Source organism: Hydra viridissima, unplaced genomic scaffold (genome assembly GCF_058129835.1).
Source record: "Hydra viridissima isolate aposymbiotic clone 2 unplaced genomic scaffold, HvirCarnegie_v1 scaffold_1, whole genome shotgun sequence".
In the NCBI taxonomy this organism is placed as follows: domain Eukaryota; kingdom Metazoa; phylum Cnidaria; class Hydrozoa; order Anthoathecata; family Hydridae; genus Hydra; species Hydra viridissima.
The window spans coordinates 29,473,240-29,485,318 of NW_028324300.1; the positions used below are offsets into that span (position 1 = coordinate 29,473,240).

General features: G+C 31.0%; 1 pseudogene across 1 annotated transcript; it reads right to left on the reverse strand.

Annotated features, from left to right (window-relative positions):
* Positions 1 to 7,121: 7,121 nt before the first annotated feature.
* On the reverse strand, positions 7,122 to 11,530 carry LOC145189937 (uncharacterized; annotated as a pseudogene). The gene is made up of 3 exons (XR_016449915.1): positions 9,425 to 11,530; positions 8,947 to 9,231; positions 7,122 to 8,837 (listed from the first exon to the last, which is right to left on the reverse strand). The product of XR_016449915.1 is annotated as an uncharacterized LOC145189937 (transcript).
* Positions 11,531 to 12,079: the final 549 nt, after the last annotated feature.

The window sequence follows — 12,079 nt, forward strand, 5'->3', positions numbered from 1 at the left end:
GACTCGCAGAACTGGATTGTGGTTGGGTGATTGTCAACCAATTCCTTGATGGCGGCTTCCCTCCCTTCCTCACTGTTTGCAATATTTTTGAGTGTATATCCTCTATAATTTGACTCCAACGCCATAATTAGGTATACACTTCTCAAATTCTTTCATGAAGTTGTGTAGGCACTCTGCAACTTGAGGGTCACGCTCTTCAATGTCATTTATGGTTCTTTTGCAAAGCAAGTGGAGATTTAATGTCTTTTTGAACTTTATGCATAGTCACTAGATTTTCAGAAATCAGAGGATCGCTTACATTCTGCTAGAAATAGTAAAATGTTGTAAATATTAATAAACTCTAACTCATCCGGAATCAAACTTTGAAGATCTGGTTTGTTTAGAGTTTCTAGAGCAACCATTAAACCAGCCTTCAATCTGAGGATTGACTTAAGCATCATAAAGTTAGAATTCCATCTTGTTACAATTGGCTGAATGATCTTGACTGGTTCTATATTTGCTTTCACGCACGCTTTCTTGATGTCCTGCCAGTCTAATGAACTTTGATGTCTCTCTCAATTTACATTTTTACATCACGTCTTAGATTGGGATAAATCATTGGTAGCTTGTATTTGAATGAAACGGGAGGTTAGAGAGAACTAGTGAAAGGGCTAGGATGGTATCAAATTCCAACTGTTGAGCACTTTGTGAAGGCCACTTTATTGTTTCAGTAAAGTCGTCCATTTGTTTGGTGACTTGATAATGCACCATGTGGGAGGTTATCAAGCCTTTTGTTTTTATTAATAGGACCAAAATATCTTCTTATGGTACTGGACTTATCAGCCTCTGCTTGAGCATTCCTCTTTTCTTGAAATTTCTTCTATTTATTTTCGTTTTCAACTTTTTGCATCTGGTAAAAAGATAGCGGATTGCAGGATCTGAAATAAAATAGTGGAATTATATGTTTAAAAGGATGTGAATTACAATGTTTCAGTAGTAGATAGTTCATAAAAAATAAATACATGAACCACAAGACACATTAGTGTTTTTTTAGTAATTCTAAATAAATTTTTTTTTATCATGTTGCATTTTACCATGGACATATAAGAAATGGACGTGCAACCTATTGTTTTTTTGCGAACCATGCTCGTTGCGCATAGTTAGAAATCTTTTGTTTTAAGCAATAGAAATTAAATTATATTAAAGTCTGTCGGATTTAGCGAAAATTTTTGGACTCGTCTAACCAGTCATTTCAACTTCCTCTTATTTATTAAAGATAACAGCAAAAGAACCAAGTTTTAAGCTTAATTTTATGTAGATAGGCATTCTTATTACCTTAAGAAATAACGCGGACAATGAAAAGAAATTGAGATCATTTGCTTGACTACCTTAGTATATGTATAACTTGAGATAAAATAAATAATACAAAAATCAACTAGTTTTGTAGCTACCTAGAACACAATGGTTTCATGTCTAGGGAATTACTCCATCTATTATATTGCTGTAGACATCCAGTTTTTGAATATTATAGAATTTTCTATTTTTATGTTTAACAACAGAAATATATACAGTAAAGGATAAATAACTTATACATAAAATGAATGTAAATACAATAAAGAAAAAAATAATTTGTCACAGTTTTAAAGAATTTAGCAAAGTCAATTTATGGCAAACCGCAAGAATAACTAAGTATTTAATATTAACATAATATGATTTACCAGCTATATATAAACTAATTTTTATTTGACAAAAACAAATGGGTTATTATGAGCTTTTTATGACAATTGAAATAATATATGAAATATAAAAAGCGAAAGCATGAAATATCTGACCGCATTTTGCAAGATAATTATAAATTTGAATAACTTTTTAAAAGGTTATGCTTTATCAAATGAATTATAAAAAAGCCTATAAGAAAATACACCTATTAAAAAATTAATGCATTAACGAATATAAATTATGGAGCTTATAAAGTAGCCGAGACAAAAAATGGCGACATGTTGGAAAAATTACTAAAAAAATACACAAAATTAAGGCTGGTGAATGAAGGACCAAGGAGTTGAATGAAACCAGATCTTAATAAAAAATTTAATTTAAGCTTTTTTATACTTCGCTATACTTTTTTTAGTCATTTTAAAATTACCCATACAGATCTATTTTATTATTGACAGACTTTGTTTACACGAAAAAAGTTCCCAAATTTACAAATATTTATCTTGAAAAAATGATGAAAATCTGTTCGTGCCGACAACTAATTTCCTTTACCTTGGTGTAATTTGTTTAGTAATTTGTCAACGCGTGAAATAGTTACTTTATCCTGAAGTACAGTCTTATTAAACAAATGCTATAAAAGTTTAAACTAAAACCACGTGATCAGAGATTCTGTTTTTAAACTGTGGGCAGCCATATTAATAGATTTTTTTGTTGACTGGTGAAAATTTAGAATTAGGGCCTCTTTATATGGAAAGCGGGCTGGCTCGGCAAACGAGCCAGCCCGTTTACCGAGATCTCGACGTTGTCCTTATTTCAACTTAATTTTATTTTGCGTTTATATGAATAAACAAACTAGCCCGGATCGCTATCCGGGCCAGCTCGTTTATTCATATAAACGCAAAATTTTTTGAAGCCAGTTTTGGCCTCTCAAGAAGGCGGCGGATACAACGAACGGCTATATGAAAATTAAGAAACTAATGATAATCAAATTTTATATCTTAAGCTCAAATATTGATAAGTTTCAAATAAAAATCTATTATTTTGTTTAGCATAAGATTTTTTTCATAAAAATAACGGAATATTACATAATTACATGAATTTCAAATATAAATATTTTTTTATTTAACAAAACATATTCTTACAATAGCTTGTTGTATGTTAACTTTCTGCTTTTCGTTTTTTAGAATAAATATGAGCCCATAATTATGAAAGTGGTCTAAGTCATATTTCTTATTTCGAGATATTTAATGATTCGCATTTGAATAAATTAAAAAATTCCGTATAACGTTGTAATTACAACTACTTTTTAAAGATTCATTTTTGACGATATCGTTAAAATTACATTGAATATATTTAGTTTAAAATCATGTCGTGTGAAAAAAGTGATAAATTCATTTTTTTTTTAAATTTTGACTAAGACCACTTTCATAATTATGGGCACATATGATAAAATACAAATTCTCAGTAAAACTAAGTACGAGTTTTAATTTTAGTTTGTTTCAATTTAGTTTGTTTAATAGTAGTGAAGAAAAATTTAAAATAATTAGCATTTGCAATATAACTTATGTACCTTTTAGTTCTTAACTACCCAATGCTTGTGCTAGAAGCAGGGGCCTGTACAGGAATTTTTTTGAGTAAGTCGCAATTTTAACCCCTTCCCAAAAATGTTAAATTTTAGCATCCCCCCCCTCCTTTCCTCATTGACAAACGCATATATATAAGGTAAGACGGCTTAGTGTATGTACAAACGTAAGTCCGAATTTAATTTTTATTGTTTAAAACCCTTACTTTCTTTTTATATTGTTCAAAATGCAAGTAATTAAAAAGATACACAGCTTTGTATAAAACAATTGGGGATGTCCATTGATATATTTTAATATATGCTTGTTGTTAATTGTAGTCTTCTCCTCCTGATGATAAATATCAAAAGAATTTGACTAAAACTTTACTAAGGGTGTAATTGAAATGGAAGTCCGGAATTTGTTCTCTAAGAAATAATAACTTTTATTTTTTTTAAATTAACAAAAGAAAATATTTAAAAAATGAAGTACTTTATAACTTAATAAAAAAGGTATGTCCAAGTCAAAAATTAAAACAACCTCCGTTTAATATATAAATCGTTTTTTAATAAACTTTAGACCGTTCTCGATTTGACAAGCGCTATAATAAAATACCAAACCGTAAATCTAACTGTTATCCCGGATAAATAACTTCTTACCATCCGTTCGAACAATTAACCTTGTATAGCTTGCTTAATTATTGCTTTAGTTTGCTATAATTATTCGCTCTATTTATTCAAAATATTGAAGTTGTGAAAAAATATATAAAGATACATATTTTGGGTATGTCCAGCGACGTAGCAGACATCCCCTAGACACGCCCCTGAGAAGGTTAGTAACACAACTGCGTGTTGCGTTATTGAAAATATAAAATTTGTCAAAATTGTAGGTAGACACCACTGCCGCTTACCATTCAGTTGTGTTATCAACCTTCTAGCACACTGTATTGGGTAACTAAGAACTAAAAGGTACATAAGTTATACATAAATATTAATTTAATCGTAAATTGCACATAAAAAAATTATATCGAATATTTTGAACTTTAACATTTAAATTAACAATTTCTTTAATTGTCTAATTTTTTTAAAATCATTTCATTTCTATAAACTTTTTAAAAATTTGTTTCATTGTCTTGTTTTTCTTTCAAAACTGTTTAATTTTTTTCTTTCATATTACAATAAAGTCTTATAAGTTGTACATCGGTTCACCGCTAAGAGCTCTGATCGCCGCCATCTTGGAAGGCCAATTTTGGCTTCAATATTTTTTCGAAAACAACAATAGAATACGCTATCCAGTTATATTTTGAGATCAGTGGTATAAAATATACTAAATTATAGTAAGAGTAAAACACTTACTTTAAGTGAGCTTTAACTCCACTTGTGCTTCCTTGAGACAGCTTAATCACTTTTTTGCACTTATTGCACTCAGCAAATCCTGATTTTCTGCCAGAGCCAGAGATGTTATCCTCTTCTCTGTCTAGCTTGGTAAAATAATTCCAAAGAGACATTGTTTCTTGTAAATTCACTTAAGTTATATAACACTACAGATCTACAAACATGCGAAATTATAAAAGTAAAATAGACAGGCCTGTAAATTCTAAAAATGTTACAAAAAATGCTGTTGTTGCTATTTTTATAGAAGTAAAGTCTATTCGATCGACTTAAGGGCATTAAAGTTAATTTCAAAGGATATTGTTGGATAAAAGTTATCAAGAGTTTTCATAAAAAAGATGCGCTTGAAATATATGCTTATTGTTGCTAAACTTGTCTCTTTTATATTGTCTGCCATCTTACCCTGAGAATATAGGCAATCTACCCCGGGCCGCGGTAAGTTAGCACATATTTTTTTCTTTATTGGAGGCCATTTTTGGGTCAACAATTATTTTTTTTTAACGTTTAACACTTGAACATGCTTGCCAAATTCACATTCATTTGAACTGCAATTTGATATCCTCAAAAAAGTTCATCCAGAAATGCACAGAGCTCAAAAACTAAAACTGTAGCCAACTAGTCCCTGTTTAAGTGTATTATGGTTTTTATTTTTCAAAAATATTTAAAAAATAAATACCATAATACACTTAAACATTAACAAATATAACAATTTAAAAACGATTGTAATATTTCCGCAAATACCAATGGTGATTTTCAAAAGTTTATGTTATTTTTCGAATTTCAGAAATTCCACGCTTCTGGTGAGCTGGAGATTCATTTGAGATCGGTAAAAACGTAATAAAAAGCAAATTTACGGAACTACATAAATTAAAGAGTTGAGTAAGTTAAACGTTCGTTTAGTATTATTTTTCTTTGATAAATTTGGCAGTATTATTTGTATTAATTATTTAAAAGTTTTGAATTAAAAATCATTTGAATTAAAGAAAGGTAAGTTTTTGAAGAAATTTTTTAATTGTTCAATGGTACATTTACTTTTAAGTAATAAGTTGTAAGATGTTGTAGAATGAAAAAGATATGTGAATACTTTTCAAAAAAAGAAAATCAAATTGAAGCAGTTGTATTATTCTCTGAATCTCAAAGTGCTAATAACTTCCAAGATAATACTCATGTAAGTTTATCATTTGTTCAGTTAGATTATGCAACTAATCAAACCGCTGTTGTTGAGTCGCCGTTTTTTACAGAGGAGCCTAGACCTTGCTGTTCAAGACAGTCATCTTTTCCATCAAAAAAGGGAAGAAAATTTAAACAAAGCTGGAATGAAAAACATAAATCGGTTTTACATGACTGCGAGAAGGAAAAAGTTTTTTGTTCTACCTGCATCAAAGCTACCCAAATGAAAATGCCTTTACCTCGTAGTTCAAGAGAAAAAGATTTGTACGAAGCTTTTATTTTAAACGGATTTTCTAATTGGAAGAAAGCGTCACAAATTTTTGATTCTCACGAGCGATCTGAACTCCATAGGGCGTCTGTTAGTACGATCGCCTCAGCAACACTGGAATCGACATTTATCCAACAGCTTAATCGTCATCAAAATAAAGAAATGATGGATAATCGTACGGGTTTATAAAAAATATTACAAAACTTCTTTATTTGGTAATTCCTTATTTTCGTTTAAGAAAAATTTAGTTAACATCATTAAATTGCGGCCGTGGCGCACTGGTTAGAGCGCTTGCATAATAATAAACTTTGGACAAACTTTCGTGTCACGGTAAGGAAGAAGGCGTGAACTTCCTAGTTAAATGCACTTCCGCGGTGTGCCCTGTGATAAGATCGTTGGATCTTCTTGGGGGCACCTAAAAATAATAATAAAAAAAAAAAAAAAAAAAAAAAAAAAAAAAAAATTTATTTATTAGATAAATAAATGTTTCGTGGAAAGGTTGAAAACTATTCAAACTTTCGCATGCTACTCAAACTACGAGCAGACGATTCTCTGTAACTGAAGAAATGGTTGAATCGTCCTAAAAAGCAAAAGTGGCACTCGCCTGATATTGAAAACGAAATCCTGCAAGACTTTGCTCATGCAACACTTCGTAAGCTATGCGAAAGTATAAGGGAATCACAATTCTATAGTTTGATCCGATGAAACAACGGATATGTCCACTAGGGTGTCCCAAAAAAAAAAAAAAAAAAACCTCTCTACTGATTCCCATTCTATGTGACCTAAATAAGTACTAAAAAAAATTTGACGGTTTTATTTTGACAGGAAGTGCTAGATGTAAAATTTGAGTTTTACTGTTTTAATGTTAAGCTAGCTTAACATTAATAGAAAACACATTTTAGAAAATTAAAACAAAACAATTAGATGCGTATAAATCATTTCCAATTGTTTTCTACTATTTAACTTCATAGATTATATTTATAAATATGAAAATACAAAAAAAACACATGAAAACTAATATTTATTAGCAAATTTAAGATTTTATTGCGGTGAAACATTTCTCAAAAAATACAACTTTTTGAACAGTTCCAAAGCTCCTTTTTAGTCATGGTCTTAGTCAAGTTTTTTCTAGACTTTTTAACTACAAAAAGTACATTTTAAAGGTGATCTTCATCTCTAGTAGCTGAAAGAAAATCTTTAATGAGCTTAATGTTTCTTTCTGCACCATCATTTACAAGAGATATGTTTTTGATCCATGCAATAAAATCTAGCAACTGAGGATGGTTAAAAACATCTACAGTATTAAGACTATTATTAAGCCATTCTTTTATACTTGCTCTTGATATTTTAAAATGTTTGAAGAGAAGGTAGCTTTGCTCGGAAATCAACTCAGGTAGCTCTGTGGTCTCTCCAATTTGTGCATTTGATGGTTTACAACGCTGAAATTCATTTGGCTCTTCAAACTCAATCAGAGCTAACAGCATTCTTAGCTTTGTTTCAGAAGGAACTTCTTTATCCCCAAAGGACAAAACACAGAGTTGCGGAGTTAAGTACCACGTATGGCGTCCCATGCTGAGAAGCAAAGCATTTCCAATATTCTTACTAACTTTTCTCACTGCATAGGCTGTCTGGATAGCTTTCAAATCATTGTAGGGAGCCAGAAATCCTAAAAAACGTTTTAAAAACCATGGAATATAGCAAATTGCAATGAACAAACTTGCATCCTTCAACTGCAGCACTTCTTTTTCTGTCAAGATATTACTGATATCTTTAGTCATATAAAGAGTCAGGATGTAGATCGCATCTGCTAAAAACCTTGCCTCATGGCAGGCGCCAGGTTAATGGAACTTAAAATCTTGTACTTCCACTCCAAGGAAGAAGGAGGCAAGCTTACAAACTATACCATAATCATTCCTTGAAAACACTATATCAGTAGTTGCATTAGTCAAAAATGTCTTAGCTTCCTCTGCAACAGTGCGAAGAACAGAGCCAATCTTCAGATCATCTCTTTGCCAGTCCAATTTACATAAATTTTTCACTTCATTCACTTTCTCACAGATTTCAGGCCACTTGTTCTTTAGCTTGACAAAAAGAGCTCTTCTTGGACCTTTAGTTTTCTCACCAGTTAGGGCAGCCATATAGTGAGATACATGTACTTCATATATGTGTCTCCTACACATTATCCACAAAATTGGTAATTTCAAAATATCTGTAAGAATTTGGACTGCTCCATTTACTCCGCCTGTATTGCTTGCAGTTGTATCACAGCATATACCAATGATCTGCTCTGTACATCCGTAATATTCTAAAAGGTTGTGCACTTGTTCTGCTTGGTCAACTCCCTTTGAAGAGGGACATTGAACAACACCTAAAAGATGGTCTTCCATGGTATCGTCATCCGGGGAACTCACTGAGACTGCAAGTCACTCAATTTTTTGGATAATGTTAAGCCCAGTGGTAATTTGTTCCAACAGTTTGGTATCAAAATGAAGAATAAGCCGTCGGCCTTTAAGATGATTAGATATTGAAATCCACTCCGAGTCTCCTTCAAGTTCTTCATATTTGAACTTTTTTCTATGAAGTGTGCTTCTTGAAAGCGGTATATCATTAATTTCTATACCTCCAGCTTTAAATACTTCACTTAAAATTGCCAGATGAGGTCGTACACCAACATTGAACCTTGTTGCTGGAACAGCAGTACATTCAATGAGCTTTTCAACGTTCACTGCTAGATTTATCGTATCTCCAGAATTGTACCTAGGTATCTTTTTATAATATTTTTCTACCTATTTATAATTATATACTTTTCAATAAAACAGCTTTAGCTTGTAAAAATTACAACTATGTTATTAAAATAATACTATACCTGCGTTTCCGAACATTACCCAGGAAATCATCTTCCTCGCTGATTTCACAGTCTTCGTTTGACTTTTCTTCCTCACTGCTGAATTAAATCTCTTCTGTCATGGAGTCATGTGACAACAAAACATCATTGATATCTTTTAAGTTTTTCTGTCTCTCTAATTCTTTCTCTCTCAACTTATCTAGCTTGTTCTTTCTCCTGTTTGCATCCAGTACTCTTCTACTGTAGTCTTCATCGACTTTTGTTTCCATATATCCTTTCCTATGTAACTTCTGGTCTTCATAAAAACTAAGAAATATTTAAATCTATTAAGCCATTTATAAACAAATTAATAATTGTTCTAGTTTTTCTTGGAAGATGACCAAACCATGTAAAGAGTTAAACGTAAATATTTTAAAGGAAATAATATGCTATTACTTAAGTTACTTTTAATTGGAAAAAAAATCTCACTACTAAAAAAAGAGTTCTTTAATGAACTTACTTTATATCTTCCAGCTTGGCATCATCTGTTCTCAATCTATCAGCAAGAATATCTTTTTTAAAATTCTTAGTCGAGATGTCAAAAAGCTGATAGGATTCTGTGAGAAAATCTTTCTCTAACTTTGATTGCTTATCAAGATTGCTGTTCCAGTTTAGAGAAGACAATTTAATCAATTTCTTGTATTTTAAATTAAGTTTAATGATTTTAGTCTTTATATTGTACCCACAAATCACAAATTTCTTGCCAAACCCAGCATTATCCCAAATTTTTTTAATCCTAGATACCAAGCAAGAACTATCAGGATCTGTACAAACACCATTTTCACAAACAAGATCTTGGATTTCGATTTCAATTTGCAACCAAGATTAGTAGAAGTGGGTTCGTATTTAACTTGTGACTCACGGAGGATAAATTGATAGTATCTAAGAATATCACCATTAGATGGAAGCTGTCTCTGAGGTAACTCCCTCAGTGGGTACTTCAATAGGTAAATATACCTCAACCTTTCTGTATTTTTCCGTTTTATCTTATTCTGTCCTATAATCTTCTTTTTTTTAGCTGTTCTACCCATTTTTATATGAATTTCGAAATAATCAGTTTTTTAACTAAATTTATACTAAATGTTACACTTGCATCAAAAATCTATGAAGTCGTTATTCCCTCTCGTATAATATTTTATCTAAGTTTACCGTTACGGCTTTTATAACCGTTTACACGAGAATTTCTTCGTGCACAAATTAGAATTCCTTCGTGCACAAATAATTCCATTTAGAAATTTTTTCCTTCAAAAAAAATTTTTAAATGGAGTTATTTGTGAACCAATCCATGGGGTATTATACGAACTAATAATATTGTCCAGAGGGAAAAATATCAATCTCTAACAATGTTCAAAGGGAATGATCCTATTCTTTAATAATATTCTATGGGAATTATTTGTGTACTAATTATTACATCATATTAAAACATATTGAAATACTATATAGCGCTGTTTTTTAGTAAATACACATAAATGTACAAAACCGTAAAACTCAGAATTTACATCTATCACTTCTAGTCATTAAAAAATTAAAAAAAAGATTTTGGTAGCTATTTAGGACCTATAGAATGGGGATCAGTTGAGAGCACATTGAAATTTAAAAAAAAGTGTGTTTTTGAGACACCCTAATGTCCACGAAAGAACAAGTTTCGATCTGCATTCGGCGTGTTAATAAAAATTTAAAATTGAGGAGCTTTTAATGGGATTTTAAAACCGAGAACATCAAGAACTGTTTAATGGACGTTTTGTGTTAATTTAGCCTGTTGATTCAAAATTGTCGGGGCCAATGTTTTGACGGATCGTCTAACATGTCTGGAAGTATCTATGGATTGCAGACTTTAATGAGTGGGAAAGAAGAGCGGGCTTTTTACGTGCACTGCCGCGCTCATAATCTAACTTGGTAGCACAAGATTCTGTTGAAAATCAAACAGAGATCAGGAATATTATGAACTTAGTGCAATCATTCATCGTATTTACCCGTGGATCTCCAAAACGATTGGCATGTTTCAACAAATTTCGAAGTGTAGAGGACGTAGAAAGCGGAACATCACTGCGACCATTTTCCCACACTCGATGGATCCTTGGAAAACCGTCCATTATATCTATTACGAGTAACTATTCCGCCATTATCAACTGGTTAGAGAATTTTGAAAATCATTCTGATAAAACTTTAAGATATGGGCTATAGGAGTATAACTACAAGATATAGAGTATAGGAGTATAACTATTTCATTGCTTGACAGAATAGTGTTATTTAACACTTAACCTGCTTTTCCGTTAGATTAGGGCTATAGGTCAACCAGCACATTTTTAGGTAAATTTAAAAACAGTTTTATAAAACATTTTTAGAAAGTAATTAAAAAAAACACCAACTTTAGTCTTTGACTGCAAATGAATAAATCTAAGCTGTTTAAAGAATTCAATGGAATCAATTAGTAGTACACTTGCACTTACTGTTAAAGCTTCTTAAACAAAACTAAAAAGATCTCGAAGCTATTTTTCTTCACAAAAAAACTAGAGTTTTTAACAAGAGTTAACATAAATAAACTTACAAGCAACTCAACTTACATGATCTTTTTTGAAGCTCTTTTCACCAAATGGTTCATATGTTTTTTTATTATCATGAAAATATTAGATATTGATCAACTGAAACGCTATTTTTCACCACTGTGAATAAAAAACATAATAAACACTTCTACTCACATAATACTTCTTGAGAAGCAATGTCAGCAAAGGATGTTTTATTTAAAAACAAGACAACCTAAAGTAAAATTGCGAATAGCTCTAGAATTATAAAGACTGTAAAAATAATCTCTTAAAAGCAGATTCCACTTACAATATTCAATTCATAAATAAACATACTTTAAAAAATGGCATTTTAATCTATATGCTCTTCAATAACTTTATGAGAACTATTAAAAAAACGATCATCTTTTGTCATAAACTCTTTTTAAATACTCTGTCCTCACTATGAGCCTTCTTTCAAAAATTTTACTTTTTTTTTTGTTTTTTAATTTGATGATAATATTTTTCATTTGATGGTAATTATTTCATTTGATGATAATATTTTTCATTTGATGGTAATATTTTTCTTACTGAAAAGTTTTCACTTGAATATT